Genomic DNA, 25,422 nt, shown 5'->3' with positions numbered 1-25,422 from the left:
AGAAAAATTCATACATATATCGCCACAGAAGAGCGCTTAACATAGGAGAAGTCCCGGGCTCAAAACAACGCAGCTGAAAGAGTGGATGAGAAGGCCTCAGTCGCAAGCACGACCACGGACTAGCATCTTTGCTAACTTGTGAAAGGCGGTAAGTTCCACAAACTGACTTTCCAATTTGCTGTCGTCAAAAACACAACAAAATATCCTTTTTCTGTGCACCGACGACAGCATTGATACACTGGGTCCTTGTAATATTAAATAATGTTGTTTGTCTTCTCACCTGAATTCGTGGGTCTCTGCACGCTTTAGCCGTCGAGAATTAAAAATGGCCCCGGTGAGACCACGCCTGCGGTGACGTCATCACGCAGCGTTCTGCCGTTTACTCAAAATATATGAGTATATGACAGCCATGAACTCAAAAGTATTGATTTACTGCAAATTAAAAACGCATGACTATTCAGAAAACTCAAAACGTTTACGTTTTTGAAACAAAAAATCGGCTTTTGAGTTGACTGACCTCAATGACTTTGAGTCAGTAGTACTGTTCGGGTTTACAGTGTGGCGAGGGAATACAGCATGGCGAAATCTACGATCAGTACGATATTAAAGAATAAGGAGGCTGTGAAATCTAGATGTGACCGTGGGAGTGAGAGCAAGTGTCATTGAATAGATATTTGAAGAGAAAAGAACATCCTGTCATCCGCAGCTGTCACGTTCCGAGCGAGAGTGACGGCAGATGACTCGTCGGAACGTGGAATGTTTGGGATCCCAAAACAGACACGTACTACCCAAGCAGGATGTTTATTCACAAATCAAAGAAAACACAACGAGTAAGAAGGCAAGGGGTGATCCGACCCGCTTACTACGCCAAAAAGCAAATGGCACACGAGGGTGCAAAATTACGCAGTCCCGGAAGATGACATAAATTTACGGGACGCAGGGAAAATACCTCGGACCGGATACACTCGCGCATCGAAGGAAGAGTCCAGGTACGGTGGCGAGGTGAGTCAATCATTCGGCATTGGCGAGGGGATCGCGAACCGTATAAATGCCCCTAGTCCGTGATTAGAGAATTGACAGCAGGAGAACGGCCGGGAGAGGCAGTGGTTCCCCCCCCCCCTGTCAACTCGCAAGTGACAGGAGCAAAGAGATGGTTTCGGTGTTCGAAAAAAATCGCTTTTCGAACAGGGTCCTGGAACAGATTATGGTCGAGAACCGAGGTACCATCGTATATATATATCTATATGACATGCTATATATATATATATATATATATATATATATATATATATATATATATATATATATATATATATATATATATATATATATATATATATTTTTTTTTTTAATCAAATGTTTGCTTTATTCAATAAAGAAAACGTTTGAACAAATATTTCGAAATCTCAATGAATTATTCTGATTTCGAAATCTTCATTCGGTTTGGAAATTTCGGAATTTCGGTTCGTTTGGCATTTTGCATACTCGGCATGGCAGCCAAACAGAGGCTTGCTTCGCGCTTCCGGACTTTCCCAAGCGTTATAAGTTTGTGCGTTTGCATATCATTTTCCAAAGTAGATGCACAGAACCTCAGCCCAAGAAGAACGATTCAAAAGAAGCTAACAAAGTTTTTGGTGCTACAAAACGGAAACGTACATTATCCCGTGACTGTAAAGTGTACTTGAAGGTTTTGAAACGCGTTTAGAAATTAATGTATCAACATTATTATTATAAGCATCGTGGAAAGAGGATTCCATGTGGCTTGTAGCCGACGATGCAACACAAACATTGAATTGTGCAACATGACGTACAGTGTATGGGCAAACGACAATCGGAACAAAATCATCAGCAAGCCATATTTATGATAAATTGAGCAAGGGAGACTTTGTGGTAGGTATATCCTCAATAAAAAAAATCCTTTATACTTTGCAACAATGGGTCTTTTTGCGATTAGTCGTCTTGTTGTGTTTCAAATTGTGAAAAATGGGGCAGGCAACTTTTCAGAGTTGTCTGCCCTGGTGTCTGGTAGTTACCAGACACCAGGGCAGACAACTCTGAAAAGTTGCCTGCTCATTCTCATTTGTTTCAGACACTGGTTATGACCACCCGTACTTACAACCACAACTCTTGACACTCTTATTTGAATGCGATTTTTGACAGTCACTGTTGTCTAAAGGACCTCCGAAATCTGGATGAAAGCCAATCTGCGTGTGTCAATGAGCATCTTGAATCCGACTAAGGTCGACAAGAGTTTGGACTAGTCCTTTCTAATGCATCCTGACTGGCTTCTTCCATTTCTTTTTTTAATCCCCATCCTCAGCCATCTTCTATTCTGTCTGTGCCGTTAACCGTGGCATCTTCAAAGCAACTCATTTATCCTTCTTTGTCATTGCCCCAGCAATACAAAGAGCACATTCAGACATCCACTAGCGCTGCCGTCCCTAAAATACACATACACATGCACAGGCGCACACACACACGCACACACACACGCACACACACAAACCACAGTGCAATCACCTTTTAATTCCCCCTGATGTATTACCCTGGCAAGAACCAATTTTAGTGGTCAGAATTGGGCTTTAAATCACCAAATCAGCTCCTTTCACCCATCCAGTCATCTATCAAGCAACCTTTGTGCAACACCTACACCTCACACGCACACACACACATCAATCACGCTGTGTGAATAAATAAGCAAAGGCTGAGAAATAAGGAGAAATATTTGATCCAAAACATAGTTGGATGATTTGTTATTGCCAGATAACGTGTGTATGTGTGTGTGTGTGTGTATATATATATATATATATATATATATATATACAGTAAAGTCTCGTTATATCGATATCGGATATATCGATAGTCCCGGTTATATCGATACTATTTCTATGCACGCACGGAGAAAATTACATGCAAACAGGGTCGGACATTTCGATAGTCCCGGTTATATCGATATTTTTTCGAACTCCCTTGAATATCGATATAACGAGACTTTACTGTATATATATATATATATATATATATATATATATTTTTTTTGTGCTCGCGTCGACAGACCAAAACACGGAAGCTGGTTACGTGACTGGGGCTTGGAAGGACCCAACAACGGGGTTCGAGAGAGTGCCTGAATAGAATGGCTGAGCTGTGGCGTAACAGCAGCTCCTGTTTGTATCTGTATGTGATAACTGCTACGTTTGTTATTAAAAAGACTGACCCGCTATAGCAGCGACTGTGCGCAACATTTGCCATGCTGAGGGGCATTACAGTATGTTTCAGATGCTATTGCAGCAGTAATGAAAGACGTGAGCTCTGCTACGAATTTTTTTTAGAGTGCTCGCTTATGACAAGCCAAAAACGGAAGCCGGTTACGTGACTGGGGGATCTCTAATACAGTATGGAATGTACAGTAATTTTCAAAATCATCACGCTTCATCAGACAAAGCAATAAACATTGTTGCAATAAAACGATTGCATTCATATACAGTACAGTACAGTGTACATGTACGTAACACTGCAACAGGGAAACTGCAACGCTTACATCTTATTATGCAATTAAAAAAAAAATGCAATCTTCTTCTGCTTCCTATTTTCCCCTTTAAACACAAACGATTCAAACTTGTTTAACATTTCTAAAAAAACCTAATTCATTTTCTCTGGATTCTAAGTAAGATCGTGTCCGTAGCACCTTGCAACACTTGTGTCTTTGTTGCAATAGGCGTGTTGGTTCTTCATCCTCATCATCCTCGTCATTATGGGAATCTTCTGGGCCATACTTGGCTTTGATTTCGTGTTGGATTCTCCTCAACAGCCACGATTGCCTTGTATTCCATTCCGAGGTCACAATTCTTTCATTTCGCTATGGTTGAAGACGGTAGAAAATGGCTACACAGCAAGACACGTGACCAAGTCAACCAACGGCGCGACCGATACAGATTTCGATAATGGTGGTACTGTATAGAAACCCCTAAGCAAATATCAATTTACCTTAAGCATCTTTTGTATCGAAAGAAACATAGAAAATGGCCTGCGGGAGGTGAAAATGAGCACCGTAGTAAAAGCCACGAATCGTACTAAACGGAACTAATTATACATAAAAAGACTAGAAATGTGCACGGGAAATTAAAATCGTATCGTAATAAGCAGTATTATCAATATAACCAATATCGATATAACGGTACTTTACTGTATATATTTATATATATATATCATCTCATTTTCCGTACTGCTTATTCCTCATTAGGGTCGCGGTGGTTGCTGGAGCCTATCTCAGCTGTCTTCGGGCACGAGGCAGGGGACACCCTGAATTGGTTGCCAGCCAATCGCAGGGCACACAAAGACATACAACAGTCACTCTCACACTCACACCTAGGGACAATTTGGAGTGGTCAATCTGGGACGCGAATCGACCTCTGCACTGTGAAACCGCCCTATATATATATATATATATATATATATATATATATATATATATATATATATATATATATATATATATATATATACAGTAAAGTCTCGTTATATCGATATTCTCGGGAGTTCGAAAAAATATCGATATAACCGGGACTATCGATATATCCGAATATATATATATACAGTAAAGTCTCGTTATATCGATATCGGATATATCGATAGTCCCGGTTATATCGATACTATTTCTATGCACGCACGGAGAAAATTACATGCAAACAGGGTCGGATATATCGATAGTCCCGGTTATATCGATATTTTTTCGGACTCCCTTGAATATTGATATAACGAGACTTTACTATATATATATATATATATATATATATATATATATATATATATATATATATATATATATCCCCAGGATGAAACATCCAAGCTCCATGAATACATCAAAGAGAAGGCTCCAACGGATGATGTACTCAGAGAATGTCTCAGTCAATGGGGAACAGAGGATGAGGTGCTGGAAGAGGGACAATCATGGAAGGAAAAGCCCCTACACGGGATGTACCACCGAACCATAGCAGAAGTGGCTGATCTCTAGAAGTCTTATCAGTGGCTAGAGAGGGCTGGCCTAAAGGACAGCACAGAGGCACTCATCCTGGCTGCCCAAGAGCAGGCCCTGAACACCAGAGCCATAGAGGCAGGGATATACCACACCAGACAAGACCCAAGGTGTAGGTTGTGCAAAGAGGCACCTGAGACAATCCAACACGTAACTGCAGGGTGTAAGATGCTGGCAGGGAAAGCCTACATGGAGCGCCATAACCAGGTGGCTGGCATAGTCTACCGAAACATCTGTGCGGAGTATGGACTGGAAACCCCAAGGTCAAAATGGGAAACACCTCCCAAGGTAGTGGAGAATGACCGAGCAAAAATCCTGTGGGACTTCCAGATACAGACTGACAAGATGGTAATGGCCAACCAACCAGATATCGTGGTCATAGATAAAGGGGAAAGGAAAGCCGTTGTCGTGGATGTAGCGGTCCCGAGTGATGGGAACATCAGAAAGAAGGAACATGAGAAAATCGAGAAATACCAAGGGCTCAGAGAGGAGCTGGAGAGAGCCTGGAAGGTAAAGGTGACAGTCGTGCCTGTGGTGGTCGGAGCACTTGGGGCAGTGACCCCCAAACTCGACGAGTGGTTGCAACAGATCCCGGGAACAACATCGGATATCTCGGTCCAGAAAAGCGCAGTGCTGGGAACAGCACGGATACTGCGCAGAACCCTCAAGCTTCCTGGCCTCTGGTAGAGGACCCGAGCTGAAATGGGGACAGACACCACCCATGGTGGGTGAGACGAGGATTTATATATATAAATATATATATATATATATATATAGAGAGAGAGAGAGAGAGAGAGAGAGAGAGAGAGAGAGAGAGAGAGAGAGAGAGAGAGACATTTGTCTCACACCCATATTAAGATCGGTGAAGATTCCCAGGGACTGTCAGCAATGTCCTGATGAGACATGGTCCATCAATGCCTGTTCTCCTTATCTCATTGGTCAAACACTCATTAATCCTCCCCTAGCCTTATCTTTACTATTAGATTCCGCAAAGTGAATTACACGAGTGACTATTGATTGTGTTCTTATGCCAGGCATGTTTAGAGAGTAAAGCCGTTGCTTTTCTCCACGAGTCTTTACTATTGTGAGCCCGAGGAAAGGAAGAGGTGGGGGTCTAATTGGCCTTAGACAAGATCACCTTCACTGCCTCGACTCAAGGAGGGGGGGGTGTGGGGGGGAGAGAGAGAGAGAGAGAGAGAGAGATTGAATGTTGATTGTTGTATTGAATGTTGATGTGGTCCTAAAACTCAATATTCTGTGGGTCCTGCAATTGGAGTGACAATGACAAAAACCCTGGCACTGGAGAGGACACATTTTTGTCTGGCAGTCAATGAGTTAAAAGGGGCATTGGGAGCAATGTCTCCTCTGTACTTCAGGTTACTTGTCTTCAAGGGTCTAAAAGGTGTTGGGTTGAATTGTAGTCACTGGGGAAGGTTGAGTGATTAGAAGTATCACATCAGCACCACCATTAAATTTATTGCATCTGAAACAGGAATGTCACACATCCTCCCCAAAGATCAGTCCCAATTACTTAATGGACTTTTCAGCAATATAACATCATTTTTGCCGTTTTATATGTCTCCATGGTGACATCTCTTTATAATGTCTGACAGAATATGCTAATTACTGTCAGTTTAAACTGAAATCACCAAATGAACCACAGTCTAGGTTACGTGATCTAGACAAAGGGTGACCATTACGTCAATCGCGATTGACGGGTCGATCACGGAATGGCCACATGTCGATTATGAGGGGTGTTGAGTCAAAGAAATAAAAACAGATTTGTGAGTCTGTACATGTTAGTGATTGTACCACAATCACCCTATCATTCTTTGTCATTTATTCATTCATTCATCTTCCTAACTGCGTTATACTATCCCAGCCTTTGGCGGAGGACAACCTGAATTGGTTACCAGCCATTTCTCAAAAATGCATTTACATCGATACCTCAGTTTATGAACTTAATTGGTTCCCAGAAATTGTGTGTAAGGCGAAAAGTTCATCTTCCACACATTTATTTCCCATAAGAAACCATTAAAATGAGAATAATCTGTTCTTGGGTCCCCATAAAACCTAATTTTCTACTAAATAAGCCGTAAAATTAGACAAACTATACCTTATTTTATGTATAATAAACATGCTACTGTATTGCAATTAAAGAAAAAGTGAACTGTATAATAAAGTTTTATTTACCTTTGTGATGGTAGTTGTCAATGGATGACAAATTTCCACGTTGCTTTTTGATGATATCCGAGTGAAGTTGCCGTGCTTTCTCGCCGATAATACCCGCACTCACAACGCCCCCTGCTAGCTGCTTTTCGTTAATCCAAATCGCCAGAAGTTTTTCAACAATAGAATAGCTATTGCTTAAGACTGTTGCTTAGACAACACAGAAACACCCCTAGCCACACGTAGCAATGGTCGCCTTAGCGTACTGGTTCTCGGACGCTAAATTACACATACTGCTCGACCGTCATTTTCTTTTGTGTCCTCTTTGGCTTAACCCTAGCCTGTGCTGGGGTCTTTTTCGGTGCCATAATAGCAAAAGTACTCCACTCGATAACAAACCATGTCTGCACTCAAAGAAAACTAGTCCGACAGCCACCCTGGCGCTTCGTGTGGTTTGGTTTGTTTGCCGAAAACTAGGCAAGATTATATTCTCGCGAATTTATCATATCGTATTTGATCGTAAGGTGAAAAGTTCGTAAACTAAAGCGTTCGTAATCTGAAGTACCACTGTATTAAAGGACAACCGACGCCTGCAGACAAGTTGAATCTATTATTTGTAAAATCACTTCAAATGACTTCTACTGAGCGTATTTTACAAAGATTCCACGGCATATAGCTATATTTTACGTTTTAAGACTTGTGCTGAACATTCAGGAAGTCTTGTTTTGATGACGACGCCTGACGTAACGTCACGTCTGGAACGCCCCTGGCCGAGAAAGTGACAAACAATGCATTTTGGGTACTTTGTTTGGTCTTAAAACTTCATGTTGATCCGTGTTGATGGAAAAAAAAAAAACATAAATAATGTGATGGTGAATCGTTGTGTGTTGCACCAAGACTACTATTTGATAATAGTTGACACAAATTCTCAGCAGACAAATCAGCCTTGGGCGCCGTCTACTGCATTTTCTGGGTGCTACATTGGAGTCCAGACGCCTCAAAATGAGACGGAAGGACTTCTTTAATCGATTGCAAACATTTATGCTTTCCTCTTCAAAACTATTTGAATCATATTCATAACTGGATGAGTAACAAGAAAGCATCTTCTCCTAATCTTGTCACGGTTTGCGAGGTGGTGATGGCGGGTGCGGATCCCAAAAAGCAGGCAGGAGGGAGCAGGAGGTTGTTTGACAAATTGTATTAAAATAAAGGTCAGCAGGAACAAAATGTAAAACATCAAAATCATCTGAACAGAAAAATACAAAGTATCAAAAGAAGACCAAAAGTAAAAGTCCGCCAAGGTTAAAGAAACGCATGCACAGCATACAATGCATGCGATTGCAGACAATGTAACAAACAAGCAGCAAACAATGAACCGACACCGGATGGTCGTGCCGGGTGTCCTTTTAAGTGTCAGTGATTAAAACGACCAGCACCTGCGAGGCTGCAGGCAGGGGTGACGTCGCTACCCGTTGGTCGCCAATCTGATCGGGACGACCAGCACCTGTGCAGGTGCAGGCGGGGTCGACAGCGTCCCCCGTTGATCGCCAACCAGATCATGACAGTACCCCCCCTTCAAGGGGCTGCTTCCAGAAGTCCCAACAGTCTCCCAAAAGGTCCACTCGCCAGGGAACAATGGTGGAGACGGCAACCGCTGCCTCTCCAGCATACGACGGGCGGCGGCCTGATGGGAACGGGACTCGGCCTGGGGTGGACGAAGACGCGGCACGGATCGTCGTGGGCGTCTTCGTCTTCGTGAGTGCGATCCCTCTCGCACGTTCACACGACGGCGCATGGCTCAACGTGGACGTCGAACTGCCAGGCGCAGAATGGCACCCCGTACGGCCATATGGGACCAGGTCTCGGCCGGACGCCGACGTGGGCGTGAACTGCCCGGCACCGGGGAAACGAGACCAGTTCTGAGCCGCTCCGGGATCCAGCGGTGAGTGGGGTCTCGGACTGACGTTGACGCGGACGTTGCACGGCTCGTCGTGGATGAGACTCAATTCGTCATGCACGACAACAGCGTGGCTGGACATGGGCGTGCACTGCCAGACACCCAGTGTCACCCTGGACGGCCACCTGGAAGGAGGTCTTGGCCGGACGTTTACGTGGACGTTACGGCTCATCGAGTGACGCAATTCAAACTCAACGAGGCTTGGGCTAACGTGGACGTAGTATTGCCAGGCACAGGGTGGAAATGAGACGGGTCCGATGTACCTGCGGGATCCGATGGTTGGTCGGTTCATTCTGTCACGGTTTGCAAGGTGGTGATGGCGGGTGCGTATCCCAAAAAGCAGGCAGGAGGGAGCAGGAGGTTGTTTGACAAATTGTATTAAATTAAAGGTCAGCAGGAACAAAATGTAAAACATCAAAATCATCTGAACAGAATAAATACAAAGTATCAAAAGAAGACCAAAAGTAAAAGTCCGCCAAGGTTAAACAAACACATGCACAGCATACAATGCATGCGATTGCAGACAGAGCATGCAACAAACAAGCAGCAAACAATGAACCGACACCTTTTAAGTGTCAGTGATTAAAACGACCAGCACCTGCGAGGCTGCAGGCAGGGCTGATGTCGCTACCCGTTTGTCGCCAATCTGATCGGGACGACCAGCACCTGTGCAGGTGCAGGCGGGGCCGACAGCGCCCCCCGTTGGTCGCCAACCAGATTATGACAAATCTGAAGCCATTGTTTTGATTCTCAAGCAAGGCAAGATGTCCTGGTGTGACGTCACGAACAAGGGGGCGGGACCTTCTGAAACTGAAACTTTCTGAGGTCATTTTTAAGTAGTTTTGAGAAACTTTAAGTGATTTCTATTGGTGTTTTGCATTTGACTAAAAATATCAGCCTGCCTGTTTTGGGTATTCTAGATGCTATAAAACGTTTTTAGGATGTCAGTTACGGAACAAAAAGAGGGTGTCGGTTGTCCTTTAAGGATGCATATAAAAGCTTCGGTCAAATGATTAAAAATCTCAACTTTTAAATCCAATGTTGATTGTAAGGGATCTGTTGAAGCCTAAGCAAAGTTGCTAAACCATCCATGAAAAGCGATAAGCATTCATGCAGTCTGCATCGGTAACGCTCATCATTAATTCAGTCGCTTCTCTGCATGTGAAAAGGGCAAATAGCTTTTACCCAGTGGTTAATTACGCTCCTAATTCGTTTAGGAAAGGACAAGTAAATGAATGAAGTTTCATCAAGTGCCACATGTCTGGAGGGAAGGCGCTTTCTGGTGTCATCTCATTAACCGTGACCGCTGATACTCACTGATCTGGAGGCATCTGCCGCCGCTCGAAAATCTCCTTCTTCTCGATAGAAGCCAGCGTGACCAGCGTGTCATGCTTTTCACAGACTTACATGGTTCTGTTCTCTAGCCTCTTCTCCTTAGCTTGTCTGCGGTCGCTACACAATGACACAGTAGTTAAGATTTCACGGGCTCTACAGACGTGACCTCGCCATAAAATCTGGTGCATATTGACTTTAGTGCTGATGCACGTCTAGTTTTTGGCATTTTCGGGGCATTCTAATGACGTATTATTTTTTAGATTTTATGCATCTGAGGATTTGATGATAGAAAGCAAGATTAGAAATTGAAAAGATGGATGGATGGATAGATAATAACTAGCTAGCTAGCTGGACGGATGGATATATAATAGCTAGTGGGATGGATGGATGGATAGATAATAGCTAGCTAGCTAGCTGGATGACAATGGATGGATGAATGGATGGATAGACAATAGCTAGCTAGCTAGCTGGAGGGGTAGATGGATGGATAGATAATAGCTACATAAATGGATAGATGGATGGATAGCTAATAGCTAGCTAGATGAATGGATGGATAGATAATAGCTAGTGAGCTAGCAGAATGGGTGGATGTTTAGATGGATGGATAGATAATAGCTAGATGGATGGATGGAAGGATGGATTGATGAATGGATGTATCGATAACAGCTAGCTAGCTAGCTACCTGGGTGGATAGATGGATGTATAGATAATAGTTACCGAGATGGATAGATGGATGGATAAATAATACCTAGCTTGATGGATGAATGGATGGGTAGATAATAGTTAGCTAGCCAGCTGGATGAATGGATGGATATTTCATCATTGCTAAACCCAGATAAAATTAATTCCTTTTGAATTACATCAGAACCCATAGCAAACGTACTGACTGAAGACAACCGTTTGAGCATTTTCCAAAGACAGAAGACAGACTACTGCATAAAAATAACATCCTACAAATGCTTTAGCATACTGGAAATGACAGAGGCCAGGATGAAAACAGATACTGTATAAATTGGCAAATTGGCGTTTTCGTGTTTATTAGGTTTGTTAAAGTCATTGTAAGTTCCTTGAATGTTGTGTCAAAGAGGACAGTAATTTCATCTGTGCTGTATGTCATGAATATTAGCATATTTGACAATCAAGCTGACTTTTGACTTTGATAAATAACAACAACTGTTTTCTGTAGAACCAGCTGAGGTGATTGTGGTTAAGGTGAACAGCTCAGAACCTCCTTGTCAGGCTGTGAGTGTCAGTCTGTCAGCATCAAGAGTCTCAAAGGGTCTGAGGAAGTTCGACATTTCACTGGGAGATTCTCAATAGGTGATACACAGATGTGAGAACACTGATGTGTTTAAAACATGTAATATGTCTTTCACTTTGTGCGTCATGAGAGGCAATTTTGTCTGGATAAGAAAGCGACAAGCTATTTCCCCTCCATATGGTCTTTCAAGCATAGAAATTCTGATGAAACTAAATAAGGGGAGTAGAAAACACAATAAAAGCGTATGGAGTCAAGGGCTCTTTCAGAGTCTTCTGACATGAAGAACAATTGAGGGATATTAGTGACATTTCTCAGAAAGAAGAATAAAGACTGTAATCAAAAGGCAGCTCCATGTTAAAGGATAGTCACAAAAAAACAGATGTGAAATATTGTTCAAATTGTCCATCAGATTTATGATGTACCTTGATACCCCAGTTTACGAATTTAATTGGTTCCCGGGTGTGTGTAAGGCGAAAAGTTTGTCTTCCAAAAATTAATTTCCCATAGGAAACCATTAAAAATGAGAATAATCTGTTTCCAGGTCCCCATGAAATATAATTTTCGACAACATAAGCCTTAAAATCTCACAAAATATACCTTATTTTATGTATAATCAATGTGCTATTGTATTGTAATGAACGAAACTGTACTATATAAAAAAGTGGTTTTATTGACCTTGGTGATGGTCGCTGATGGCTTGATGTAATGGGTAGCTTTTTGCATGCGTACAATGTCTCAAGGAACACTGGGTTGTACATCTTAGAAGTTGTGATATTGCAAAAACAACAGATGCAGGCAGACACCACTAGAAACTTCATTAATAGCTTCCTTGCTTGTATGTTCTCTTCTAATTGTACAGATGGCTTGTGGGGGTTATTTGTGGAGCCTGATTGACCTTTGTGATGGTCGTTGATGTAGTTGCCTCTTGATGATATCCGAGGGAAGTTGCCGTGCTTTCTCGGCGATCACACCCTCACTCACAATGTCCCCTGCTAGCTGATTTTCGTGAATCCAAATCAACATGAGTTTTTCAACCTATTCTATTGCCTGAGACCGTTGCTTAGACAACACAAAAACACCCTTCGTCACACGTAGCAATGGTCGATTTAGCATACTGGTACTGGAACGTCACACAAATGCACACGTTGTTGGTGTTTTTCGATGATCTCCTCCTTCTCCTCAACCGTAATTTTCTTTTGTGTCCTCTTCAGCTTACCACTGGCCTGTGATGGGGTCTTTTTCACTCCCAAAAAAGCAAAAACATCCATCGATAACAAACCAGGTCTGCACTGAGTGCACTGAAAGAACATGGGTGTTGAAAACTCGTCCGACAGCCACGGTGGTGCTGTTCGACCATGTGGTTTGGTGTTCTTCCACCAAAAACTAGTCCGCCAGCCATGATGGTGCTCCATGTGTTTCCCGAAAACTAGTTCATATGCCAAGATTATATTCTTACAAATAGAATGTTCGTAAGGTGAAAAGTTAGTTAGCTAAAGCGTTCGTAAGCTGAAGTATCACTGTACTGGACTTTATAATTGCTATGATCAATTCATGAGGTACTTTACTGGTTATTTGTCTTGGTGTGCCCTAAAATTTGCTTGCAACCATTTCAGTGTAGACCCGTCTACTCCCCACAGTTAACTGGGATAATTTCCAGTACGCTCAGGGTTATAGGGACCATCAGTCCATTCGGATAATAGATGGATAGAGTTACGTGGCGCTTCCGAAGAATTAATTGCCCACCAGACTGCAGTGTGGGACCCTGTGGTGAGCTAGCCTACTGAGCACAGTTCTCAAGGGTACCCTTACTTTGTTCACGCCACTTTTTTTGGACACAGCTGTATTTTGGACAGCCACCCTAATTTCAAGCTCATATAACTGCAGACCCAGATACCCAGTATCTAGGATTTTAAGTATCTGGGTGTCTTGTTCACGAGTGAGGGTGAAAGGGATCGAGAGGTCGACAGGCGGATCGGTGCGCCGTCTGCCGTGATGCGGACTTTGTACCAATCTGTCGTGGTGAAGAAGGAGCTGAGCTAAAAAGCAAAGCTCTCAATCTACCGGTCGATCTACGTCCCAACCCTCATCTATGGTCATCAGCTATGGGTTGTGTCCGAAAGAACGAGATCCCGGATGCAAGCGGCCGAAATGAGCTATCTCCGTCGGGTGTCCGGGCTCTCCCTTAGAGATAAGGTGAGAAGCTCGGTCATCCGGGAGGGGCTCAAAGTCGAGCCGCTTCTCCGTCACATCGAAAGGAGCCAGATGAGGTGGCTCGGGCATCTGATTAGGATGCCCCCGGGACGTCTCCCTCGTGAGGTGTTCCGGGCATGCCCCACTGGCAGGAGACCCCGGGGATGACCCAGAACACGCTGGAGAGACTATGTCTCCCAGCTGGCATGGGAACGCCTCGGGATCCGCCAGGACGAGCTGGAAGAAGTGGCTGGGGAGAGGGAAGTCTGGGCTTCCCTACTGAAGCTGCTGCCCCCGCGACCCGACCCCGGATAAGCGGCAGAAGATGGATGGATGGATGGATGGATGGATGGATGGATAACTGCAGACCCATATCATTTAGGAATTAACTCTTGTTTATTGACGAAAGAAGACTGTCACGTCACTTGAGGCTCGAGGGCTGGGCTCGAGTGACGAAAGGAAAGCGGGGGGTGTGGATCCGAAATACACGGCGAGACAGATACTCGTATACAAAAGTCTTTACTGAGGCACGCATAAAAAAGGACAGCAGGATGAGGTGAGTGAGGGAGATCGGTGACAGCTGATCTGACGGCACGGAAGTCCAGGATGGCTTTCAGTATACTCCGACGGCGCCAGAATGGCGCGATCGGTAGATATAGTCAGAAGGCACAATCAAGGGAATGACAGTCAGCTGTGGGGACCCAGGTGCGTGATGATGGGAGGGGCCGTCTCCCGGGAGCAGCGGAGGAGGTGACAGGAGGGGCGGGGCGCGCCCAGGACGGCGACGAGATGTGACAGTGCCCCCCCCTCAACGGACGCCTCTTGGCGGCCCACCAGGTTTGGAGGGGTGAGCCGCATGGAACGCCCGGATGAGAGATGGGTCGAGGATCCAGGCACGTGGGACCCACTGTCGTTCCTCCGGTCCATAGCCCTCCCAGTCGACCAGGTACTGCACTCCTCTGCCCATGCGCCTGGAGTCCATTATCTCCCGCACGGTGTAGACCGGTCCGTCGGCCAACATCCGAGGGGGAGGTGGGGGGGTGGGCGTGGGGGCTAAGGAGCAGGTTTCCACTGGCTTGAGGAGGGAAACATGGAAAACGGGGTGGATCCTCATGGTGGGTGGCAGCCGGAGCCTCACCGAGACCGGGCTGAGGATGGCCTCGATGGGGAAGGGACCCGTGAAGCGTGGGCCCAGCTTGGCTGAAGACCCTGCCAGCCGAAGGTCCCTCGTCGACAGCCACACCTCCTGCCCGACCTGGTAGTTGGGTGCCTGTCTCCGGTGACGGTCCGCCACCCGCTGGTTCCGGGATGCGGTGCGTGTCAGGGCGTCCCTGGTTTCCTTCCAGACTCGGTGGGCCCGTCTGAGGTGATGTTCAATAGACGGGACCTCCACCTGGCCCTCCTGAGTGGGAAACAAGGGCGGCTGATAGCCACAGGCGGACATAAATGGGGACCGACCTGTGGCTGCGGAGACCAGGGAGTTGTGGGCGTACTCCACCCAGGGTAGGTGCAGGGCCCACGACGCCGGGTTGTGGAGGCACACGCACCGGAGGGCCGCCTCCAGGTCCTGGTTCTTCCTCTCCGTCTGTCCGTTGGTCTGGGGATGGTATCCAGACGACAGGCTCGCCGACGCCCCTAGGGACCGACAGAAACGTTTCCATACCTTGGACACGAGCTGCGGTCCCCGGTCCGACACGATGTCCGTCGGAATCCCGTGGAGACGGACGACGTGGTTAACCAGGAGTTGAGCCGTCTCGATGGCGGACGGCAACCTGGTTAACGGGACGAAGTGGGCCGACTTGGAGAATCGGTCCACAACGGTAAGGACGACCGTCTTGCCACGGGAGGGGGGGAGGCCTGTCACGAAGTCAACGGAGATGTGGGACCAGGGTCTGGACGGTACCGGTAGCGGCCGGAGGAGTCCTGCCGGGGGCTGATGGGAGGCTTTCCCACAGGCACAGGTCGGGCAGGCCTTCACGAAGAGGGTGATGTCCCTCCGGAACCCCGGCCACCAGAACCGTTGGGCGATGAGTTGGATCGTCCTGTTGACCCCCGGGTGACAAGCTATCTTGGAGGTGTGCCCCCAGACGAGCACCTCCGTGCGAAGAGGGGGGGGGGGCGAACAGGCGATCCTTAGGACAGCCCCTGGGGATGGGGGTCGTCCCCTGGGCTTGCTGTACTTTTCTCTCAACCTCCCACCTCAGGGCACCCAGGATGCGTTGGGCCGGCAGGATGTTGGTGGTGGTCTCCTCCCTTTCTGCCGGCTCATGGATGCGGGATAGGGCATCGGGCTTGGTGTTCTGTGACCCTGGGCAGTAGGTGAGAGAAAAGTTAAACCGGGTGAGGAAGAGTGACCATCGGGCCTGTCTTGAGTTTAGTCTCTTGGCCGACCGGATGGCCGCCAGGTTTTTATGGTCCGTGAAGACGGTGAAGGGGTGTTTCGCTCCCTCAAGCCAGTGTCTCCATTCCTGAAGGGCCAGGACGACCGCCAGCAGTTCCCGGTTGCCGACGTCATAGTTGGCCTCGGCGGGGCTGAGCCGGCGGGAGAAGAAGGCGCATGGGCGTAGCTTCTGGTCCATGGGAGAGCGCTGGGATAGGACGGCCCCTACTCCGGATTCGGATGCGTCAACCTCGACCGTGAACGGGAGATCCGGGTCGGGATGACGCAGAACTGGGGGGTTAGTGAAGGCAAGACGGAGGCGGTTGAATGCCCCCTCTGCGTCGGGCGTCCACCTGAAGGGGATCTTAGAGGACGTGAGGTTAGTGAGGGGGAGTGCCTTCTGACTATACCCACGGATGAAGCGGCGGTAGAAGTTGGCAAACCCCAAAAACCGCTGAAGCTGTTTGCGCGTCTTCGGGATCGGCCATTCCACCACCGCTTTAGTCTTAGTAGGGTCGGCCCTGAGCTGCCCCCGCTCCACGACAAACCCTAGGAAGGACAGAGAGCGGACATGGAACTCGCACTTCTCTGCCTTCACGTAGAGCCGGTTTTGCAGGAGCCGCGCCAGGACCCGTCGGACGTGTTGCCGGTGCTCCTCTGCAGAACGAGAGAAAATAAGAATGTCATCCAGATAAACGAAAACAAAAACATTGAGGAAGTCCCTGAGCACATCGTTGATCAGATTTTGGAATACGGCGGGAGCGTTCGTGAGTCCGAACGGCATCACCAGATATTCAAAATGTCCTAATGGTGTTTTAAATGCAGTTTTCCATTCGTCCCCCTCCCGGATGCGGACCAAGTGGTACGCACTGCGGAGGTCTAATTTAGAAAAAATGGTTGCGGACTGAAGGGGCGTGAAGGCTGAGTCCATGAGGGGGAGGGGGTATTTGTTACGGATGGTGATGTTGTTCAGACTCCGATAATCGACACATGGACGCAGGGTTCCGTCCTTCTTGTCAATAAAGAAGAACCCTGCGCCCAGCGGAGACCGAGACGGCCTAATGAGTCCCGCCGCGAGGGACGAGTCTATGTAAGTGCTCAGGGCTTCCCGTTCCGGTTGTGAGATGTGGAAAAGTCTGGAGTCCGGTAATGGAGCCCCTGGCTGCAAGTCAATAGCACAGTCATACGGTCGGTGGGGCGGCAGGGATTGGGCGTTGTCCTTGCTGAACACCTCCCGCAGGTCGTGGTAGCAGTGTGGCACGCCCTTGAGGCAGATGGCCTCCGGCGGTCCACCGCGGGAGGCGTCTCGCCCTGCCGTAGCCGACCGTAGGCAGTTGGCGTAGCAGTAGGGGCTCCAGCCCTGAATGGTGGGGCCCTCCCAGGAGATTGACGGGTCGTGGGTATTGAGCCAGGGGAGACCCAATACCAACGGCGCATTCCGGGAGGGCATAACTAAAAATTGGCGGTGCTCGACGTGGTTCCCCGCCACCCGGAGTTTGAGCGGGGCCGTGAGGTGGGTGACTCGGGCCAACAGTCTGCCGTCCAGGTCGACCATCTCCTTATGGGGGTGGAGATTGATCAGCTGGCAGCCCAACGAGTCCGCCAGCTGGGGGTCAATGATGCACCCGTCGGCCCCAGAGTCCACTAGGGCCCGCACGGTTTGGGAGCTGGACGGGCCGATTAATTCGCTGTCCAGCTCCAACCGCGTAACGGGGGTAGTGGATTTGACCTCCAGAGGTCGCTGTGGTCGCCGTCTTGCCGGGGACTTGCGTGGACCTGAGGTCTTCGCCTGGGGGCCTTGGGTGCGACGAGCCCCGGGGGTGGTGTGGTCGTTCCCCCCCCCAACGATCATGGGTTCGGGGGATTCCTCCAGGCGCCGCACACGCTCGCTGCCGGGTGTGGGAGATCTGGACCGGCTGCGTGGCTGTCTGGGCCGTCGGCCGCGCTGCTCCCTCTGTCGCTCCCGAAGGCGGTTGGTCGGAGTATTATGTCACGTCACTTGAGGCTCGAGGGCTGGGCTCGAGTGACGAAAGGAAAGCGGGGGGTGTGGATCCGAAATACACGGCGAGACAGATACTCGTATACAAAAGTCTTTACTGAGGCACGCATAAAAAAGGACAGCAGGATGAGGTGAGTGAGGGAGATCGGTGACAGCTGATCTGACGGCACGGAAGTCCAGGATGGCTTTCAGAATACTCCGACGGCGCCAGAATGGCGCGATCGGCAGATATAGTCAGAAGGCACAATCAAGGGAATGACAGTCAGCTGTGGGGACCCAGGTGCGTGATGATGGGAGGGGCCGTCTCCCGGGAGCAGCGGAGGAGGTGACAGGAGGGGCGGGGCGCGCCCAGGACGGCGACGAGATGTGACAAAGACAGTCTAAGGCATCAAATACTTTGTTTCATCTTTTAGCCCCCCCCCCCCCCCCCCCCCCCCGAACCCTTTTCAGTTTTGCTGCTGTAGATGGCAAAGCCTTTAATATTCCCACAGTGGGAAAATGTGCCCATTTTACTACGTTCAAAAATGTTAGACAAATATTTTTACAAGATTTAAATCACAGTTTTAAAAGCTAACATTTTTTTGTTGTAATATGAGAAAAATTTCACAACAATATAAACGGAATAGGAAAGTTTTATCATAAAGATTACCAGCAAAATTACCATGAGTCAGAATATTAAAAGAGTACTTTCAAATTTTATTGAGGAAAATTAAGTTATAGTAATGTGATTGAACGCTGGCGCGTGGCTACCGCTGCTCACCCGCAGCAAAATATCCTGTGACTGTAAATTGTCCTTGAGCGTTTTGAAAGGCGCATATAAATGAAATGTATTATTATTATTATTATTATTATTATTATTATTATTATTATTATTATTAACACTGCATTAAATGTTTATGCAGTCCTAAAACTCAATATTCTGTGGGTCCTGGAATTTGAGTGATAATGACAAAAACCCTGGCACATTTTTGCACATTGTCTGGCAGTCAATGAGTTAAACAAAACAAAAAAACATCACAAGTTACTCATCAACTAGTCATTTGAAGGTAATAATACATTTAATTTACAAGCGCCTTTCTGGACACTCAATGACACTATACAATTAAAAGAACAATAAAACCATGAATAAAATAATAAATAATCAATTCCCCATATTGGAAGCTAAAAATAATTGCGATCGAGCAGCGGCAGCCAAAACGCGTCAGCGTACACTCGACCCGGAAGCTAGCTAATAGGTAGCAAATAGATAGCTAATAGATAGCTAATAGATAGCCAGCTAGACAACTAGCTATATAACTAATAGATAGATAGCCAGCCAGATAGCTAGCTAGCCAGCCAGTTAGCTAATAGGTAGCTAGTTAGCCAGCCAGTTAGCTAATAGGTTGAAAACAAACAATTGCTTCCAAGAGTGGACAAAGGCAGTTTGTGGAAGGCCAATGTCCACATGTGAAAATCATTTTGGTTGTTTCTCTGGCAACATTTAATCTACGGTGATGAATCGGCAAATGAAATTGGAAGCCACATTGGAAGCCAAGAAGTGCTTTTTGAGTCTAAAGTAGCGGTTGTCACACAACTTCACCTTCTCGGCCGATGCCTCGACACCATCATTGTAATTAAATCTGTTTTGTTAACATTTAAGCTAGTTAGCTCTTCTGTGACTCATTCTGCTCTGCTGTGGCTCATATTGAGACCCCCTGAGATTGCCCCCCCACATAAAACCTCCCTCCTGTTGTCTTCTGCTCCAGTTCCTTTTGTAGGTCTCCTTCATTCCCTGCATGCAGACATTGAATTGCTGCTCTCTCCGCTTCACTTCCTCTATGTCTTCACCTTGGAATACCCTTCAAGCCTTGCTAATACATTAAGACCATGTAGCCTGTGGTGGGGTGTATATGAAAGTCATATGAGTGATTATATAATAATAATAATAATAATAATAATAATAATAATAATACATTTTGTTTATAAGCGCCTTTCAAGGTCACTTTACAGTCACAGCATCAGTTTGTCTGTGGGTGAGCAACCACATGTGCCAGCGTTCATTCAACCCGGAAGTAACTTAAATACATAGAAAGCTAGCTATATAGCTAATAGGTAGTTAATAGATAGCTAATAGATTACTGGCCAGCGTTCACTCAACCTGGAAGTAAGCTAATAGATAGCAAATAGCTAGCTAGCTAGGTAACCAGCCAGATAGCTAGTTAGATAGATAGATAGATAGATAGATAGATAGATAGACAGATAGATAGATAGATAGATAGATAGATAGATAGATAGATAGATAGATAGATAGATAGATAGATAGATAGATAGATAGATAGATAGATAGATCACAAATAGCTAGGTAACCAGCCAGATAGCTTGATAGCTAGACAAATAAAAAGAAGTGAAAAGAGGAAACTTTCACATAGACATACATAAATATTTAGCATTCGGAACCATCTTTGAGTGCGATGGACAAGTGCGATCAGATATTTCGTGATTTTTAAAACGTTTTTGTGGTTGGGTCATGAATATTTTTTTGGTTTGTTTGTTTCATGTCATCAACTCACTTTGCATGTGTGTGCATTGTAATGTCATGAGAGGCTAGCTCTCAGCGGTACAGGACAAGGAGCGCAATGGGCGACAGGTTTGAATACAAACAAAGGTTTTAATAAAGGGTTTCAGGGGGGAATTCACAAGTAACAAAGGCAAGAATAGTGTCTCTTTCAATATTTAAATCATAATGAAGTCTGAGGTGAAACTGAAGACGGAGTTCTTTTCCATGAGTTTCTAGGCCTCACCCCTCTGGACGTCCTCCTCATGTAGCCTAGCCACCTTTAGCAAGGTCCGAATCCCGTGTCCTGTCGTGTGTGATGAGTTCCACGCGGCAATCAATTTCTCCACAGAGCACCGCAACAGAGCTTGTCTCCCCCCGGCCCACACTCAGAGGCTTTCCGCCTTAAAAGCCTTGCCTGCCAATCAATCCGTGATCAGCCGTAGGTGTGGTGTTTGAATTGCTGCCTTCCACCAGATGGGGCCAAAACTCTCTCTGGGTGAAGCCTTCTTAGGGGGATGTATTTTCCCTCCAGAACCCAGCCTCTCGTGACGTCACAGCATCTATCAGTGTGTGTTTGTGTGTAAATTGGAGAGTAATTAAGAAAGAGAGAGAGAGAGAGAGAGAGAGAGAGAGAGAGAGAGAGAGAGAGAGAGAGAGAGAGAGAGAGAGAGAGAGAGAGAGAGAGAGAGAGAGAGAGAGAGAGAGAGTCTGATTTCCATCTGTGGTACTTTTCTAAGGTGAGCAGAAGAATGCATCGATTTCATAAAAGGGCAATGCGGTTGCGATCCCAGTTTGAACAGTAAAGTGTCGGATCAATGAAAAGGGAGATCAAAACATTGACATTTACTCTCGGTTGTGCCCGAGCATGGATGACCGAGCGACCTCTGTAGAAAGTCACTCTGTCAGCTTCCTCGCTACTTTGCTCTATGAGCACGCATAGCTTTTTTTTCCCATGAAAATGGATAACTGATAAGAAATGTTAATCCTGCATAGAATAAACCACAGCACCAAATATGGAGATATAAATACAGGTAACATCGGAGTTACGACCACCCGTACTTAGGACCACGACCGCCAGACCCTTTAAAAAATAATAACAATAATAATTCTCCGCCTGGCACCGCAACACGCAAGCAGCTGGCAACGTGTACTACAATTTTGGCCAGCCAGCATGTCACACACTAGCACAGCAGTCTACTGTGTGACTACCCTCATTACACTAGTTATATGTCTCGGCAACATCTCCTGTAGTACTGTACACTGCTTTTCTCCTTCGGCGTCCGCCTGAGTCCGAGCGTGTGTGTCGGGCGACCTCTTCTGGCTGTTAGCAGGGAGAGCTATTTTACAGGTACAGTAATAAAAATCAATAATATGAAAGTTTAAATGATCAAACCGACACTATAAGGAAAGTATAACATTTATTAATGATTAATTAATGTACAGTACACAGTTTTGTATACAATACAGGTACAGTTATACAGTAAAAAAATCGATAATATAAAAGTTACATAATTTATTAAAGAACTGTAAACATTTCGACGTATAATAATATTCAATAGAAAATGTTGCTTAAAAACAACAGATTGACATAATATACTCTCCTGTCGTGTAAACGTCACGTCGGCCATTTTGAATGGATTTCGACTTGCGACCGTTTTGTTGGAATGGAATCCGTTCGTAACTCGGATGATACCTGTAATTTACAACTCAGTATTACAGGTACAGTTATCCAGTAATAAAAATGGATAATATGAATTATAAAATGATAAAAACGACATGAAAAGGAAAGTATAACATTTATAAATGAACTGTACAGTAAACAGTTTTGTATACATTACAGGTACATTTTTATAGTAATAGAAATCGATAATATGATATATAAAATTATAAAATTGAAACTAAAAGTTATATAATTTATAAATGTACTATAAACATTTTGGTATATAATAATATTCAATAGGAAATGTTGCTTAAAAACACCAGATTGACATTGTATACTATCCTGTCATGTAAACGTCACGTCGGCCATTTTGAATGGATTTCGACTTATGACCGTTTGACTTACAACTGTTTTGCCGGAACGGAATCCGGCCGTACCTCCGATGTTACCTGTAATTTGCAACTCAATATTACAGCTACAGTTATACAGTAATAAAAATCGCTAATACGAAATATAAAATGATAAAAACGACATTAAAAGCTAAGTATAACATTTATATCTGAAGTGTACAGTAAACAGTTTTGTATACATTACACTGTGTACAGTTATACAGTAATAAATAAATCGATAATATGAAATATAAAATGATGAAAATGACACTAAAAGTCATCAAGTTTATAAATGAACTGTAATACTATCCTGGTGGTTTAAACGTTACGTCGGCCATTTTGAATGGATTTCGATTTACGACCGTTCGACATACAACTGTTTTGTCGGAAGGGAACCCGGTCATAACTCTGATGTTACTTGTATATACCGACAGAGCAATTTGTCTAATTAACTCATTCACTGCCATTCACAAATGTATTCAGGAATTGAATATATGACGTAGTTGCCAAAAAAATGGATGCATACAAGAAAGCGTTTTCTAACGAGGAGTCGAATCGAAGAGACATTCTGAGAATGTTGAGAATCAAACAGTCAAACGACCGATGAGGAGAAGGGCCCGAGCGACACCTGCAGCATTTGTGCCACGCATGATTAATGGCCATTCAAATTGACTGTGACAAGACCAGGTGAAAGCGGTATGGGAGGGGGTGCAGAGGTGACAACGTGCTCTCTGAAAACACCTCGCAAACAGCTGGCGAGCGCCATCATGGAGTCACTTGGATTTGTGTGCAGAGGTCAATGTGATGTGCTGTAGCCATAGAGCAGTCTTTGTATGTTTGTATGTTGTTCTTGGTTGAGTTTTAAAGGAGAACCGAAACCATTTTTTTTGTTTCCTAACTGACATCAGAAAAATACTCAAAACACACAGTTAGTCAAATGCAAAAAGAAAAGTGTAGAAACTGGGCCGATTTAGAAAGTCCCACACCCTTGTTCGTGACTTCACGATGGGTCCCACACTGCCTTGCTCCAGAATCAAAACAATGGCTTCAGAGAGTTCAGATTTGGAGAAGAGGCTTTCTTGTTACTCATCCAGTTATGAATATGATTCAAATGGTTCTGACGAGGAAAGCATAAATGTTTGCCATCGATTAAAGAAGTCCTTCCGTATCCATTTGAGCCGTCTGCAAGCGATGAAACCGGTGAAGATCTGGACTCCGATGTGGCGCCGAGAAAATGCACAAGATGGCGCACAAGCCGCGTTTCGTTCAGTATGCGAAATGGGCTGTTTTGTCCGCTGGGAATTCTTTATGCGTGTTACCGCAATTGGCTGTGACACGCAACGATTCACCATTGCGTTAATTATATAGTTTCCCTTCTAATTTCGCGATCAATACGGTGTTTTCAGATGAAAAAAAGTACCCAAAATGCATTGTGTGTCGCTTTCTCGGTCAGGGGCGTTCCGAATGTGATGGCACGTCATTAACTTGAGAACAAGACTTCATGAATATTCAGCGCCAGTCTTCTACGCCCCCCTGCCCTCTCAGCACGATGGGGGACAGAGGTTTCAGCAGCTTTGCCCCCAAACTCTGGAACTCACTTCCTCCCAACATTCGTAACATCGATTCTCTTCCCACCTTCAAATCCCGTCTTAAAACCCACCTATTTAAAATTGCATTTTCTGTGTAGCTATATCTCTAGTTTCTATTAATAATTATATTTATGTATTGTGTTCTATTTGAAATTGTATTTTATTTAATATACCGTATTTTTCGGATTATAAGTCAGTTTTTTTCATAGTTTGGTCGGGGGTGCGACTTATAAATCGGAGCGACTTATATATGCTTTTTTTATTACTGTATATCATTTCACATGTTATTTTCACATTAAACCGCACGAGCGCGCTCTAGGCCTGTGCTGCTATTGTAGTGTTGAAACATCTGTGACCCGTCAGAATCTGTCGTCCCTGCGGTCGCGGTTTCTGGAGTGTCCGATTTTTCTGTAACACCTGTTATTTATAAACACAACTGAGAAGGGCTGAATAAAAATGGCACCGAAAAGAAAGTCATATTCTGCAGCTTACAACTTGCAGATAGTGAAATATGCAGCCGAAAACGGCAATCGAGCAGCAGAAAGAAAGTTTGGAGTGAACGAAAAACTTGTAAGGGACTGGCGAAAAGCAGAGGTTACGCTTACTGAAATGAAGAAAACAAAAAAAGCTAATCGCGGGCGAAAAGCTAGGTGGCCGCAGTTGGAGGAACGAGTTCACGCGTGGGTGCTTGAACAACGTGCTGCTGGGAGAGGTTTGTCAACGGTGCAGTTGCGTCTCCACGCCCAGGTCGTTGCCAAGGAGATGAATATAAACGGCTTTGCAGGAGGACCTTCTTGGTGTTACCGCTTCATGCAACGCAAACGCCTCTCTATCAGAAATCTCTATCACAAATAAATGTTCCCCAAAAATGCGACGTATCTTCCAGTGTGACCTATATATGTTTTTTTCTTCTTAATTATGCATT

At 45.4% G+C, this 25,422-nt stretch overlaps 1 protein-coding gene across 1 annotated transcript in view; it reads left to right on the top strand.

Moving 5' to 3' along the window:
• The window catches only part of LOC148890929 (receptor-type tyrosine-protein phosphatase gamma-like), a 236,711-nt gene that overhangs the window by 93,596 nt on the left and 117,693 nt on the right, over positions 1-25,422 (top strand). The window lies entirely within an intron of this gene.

The sequence above is a fragment of the Hippocampus bargibanti genome, linkage group LG12 (assembly GCF_051943395.1).
Source record: "Hippocampus bargibanti isolate YZ-2025 linkage group LG12, ASM5194339v1, whole genome shotgun sequence".
Lineage (NCBI taxonomy): Eukaryota > Metazoa > Chordata > Actinopteri > Syngnathiformes > Syngnathidae > Hippocampus > Hippocampus bargibanti.
This window is presented reverse-complemented; position numbering and strand designations above follow the sequence as displayed.